Genomic DNA, 1,582 nt, shown 5'->3' with positions numbered 1-1,582 from the left:
GCAACCAGAAGCAACTTGCAGTTTGTGTTGTCCACTTCCACTTTGCTTCTGCAAGTCATTCTGGGGCTCACGGGACCAATGCAGTGGATTGTGGGCTCAGCACAACCTAGATGTAGCCTCTGGGAGCTCCAAGTACTACTCTGTGGTGCAAAAGAGAGCATCGCATCGTGACCCACTGCACATCAAATCGCGACTCACCAGCGGGTCGCGATCCAGTTTAGGAAATGCTAGAGTATAGTCTTGTCCTGATGAGGAAGGAGATGGAGCATATGATTAGTTCTGCCAATATGTTTGCTTTATTCCTCTAGCTCTTACCTGCTGGATGCTTGTCTTGACCTTTCAAGCTCCAAATAGCCATGGACAAGGTTCGCTCAAGCACTGCGTTACCCAACACCTCTATCTGCACTGGGGCACCCCAGATACTTGATTTTTTTTTGGGGGGGGAGGGGGTCTAAGGTCAGTGCTATGCTTAGTGGCAACCTTCAGTCTTGAAAACTATGGTATAAGCCTACAGCACCCAGTATTCCCAGGCGGTCTCCCATCCAAGTACTAACCAGGCCTGACCCTGCTTAGCTTCTAAGATCAGATGAGATCGGGTATGTGCAGGGTAACAGTTGCTATGCTTGCATGGTCAGAATGTATGCTAGAAACACAAAAAGCCCAAGTCAGATTTGAAAGGATATCTTTTTAAACTTTTCCCCATTACTTCCCTCTTTGGTGTCCCAAAGGGACTTAGGGAAATGTCCCAAAGGGCCTGCACTTGCCTAGTGACCTTATCTGAGCCCACAGGACATGCCACAATAATTTGGACAGCCTGCCACTACAGAAGCACACAGCCTTCTAGGGCCACAAAGGGACAATGGAGTTCATCCTCTGAGGTCCTCCACCAACTTGGATGATAAGTCCTCATACCATACCCTTCTCAGATTACATTTTGGAATATGGCTGCAGCAACCAAGACCTTCTTGACAGGTTGGAGATATCTGTCTTTTTCTCCATCATTCATGCTTCTGTCTCTGATTCAAAAGGATCAGAGGACCAAACTTCAGGAAACAAGTTTACTTTTTGGACCAAGGGAAGTCAGGAACAAGCCCTTGTAAGTAAAAATGCTATAAACAACCAGGCCCGAGAACTCCAAATTGTTCTTCTTCATCATCCTGTACTTTGGAGGGTTGGTGACATTCCTGCTGTGCTTTGCTATGGCATGTGCCTCCAAGAAGATTGTGGTGCCTCCCAGTGAGGCATCAGGAAGTCCAGCTGCCTTGCACCCATCATTTTTCCGACTAACAGCCTTCTCATGCTTCTTCCCTGCTTCTTCTCCAGTCTCTGCTGCTACCAAGCAAACTGCTCCCCAGAATGGCACCACCACGTTGGCACTTGAGAGAAGCACTTCTTGTTCCACTGCTCCAAGCACCTGGTTAGCGCTATTTGCTCCCTTTTCCCAGTAAACCACCTCACTCCACACAAGTACCTCTAGTGCAGTGTTTCTCAAACTATAGGTCGAGACCCACTAAGTGGGTCGCGAGCCAATTTCAGGTGGGTCCCCATTCATTTCAATATTTTATTTTTTATATGTTCGACT

General features: G+C 47.5%; 1 pseudogene; it reads right to left on the bottom strand.

Annotated features, from left to right (window-relative positions):
* Positions 1-505: 505 nt before the first annotated feature.
* On the bottom strand, positions 506-623 carry LOC136637949 (5S ribosomal RNA; annotated as a pseudogene).
* Between the last annotated feature and the right edge of the window lie 959 nt (positions 624-1,582).

Source organism: Tiliqua scincoides, chromosome 1, assembly GCF_035046505.1.
Source record: "Tiliqua scincoides isolate rTilSci1 chromosome 1, rTilSci1.hap2, whole genome shotgun sequence".
Lineage (NCBI taxonomy): Eukaryota > Metazoa > Chordata > Lepidosauria > Squamata > Scincidae > Tiliqua > Tiliqua scincoides.
Note: the sequence above shows the minus strand (reverse complement) of the source record. Positions and strands in the feature narration are given on the sequence as shown.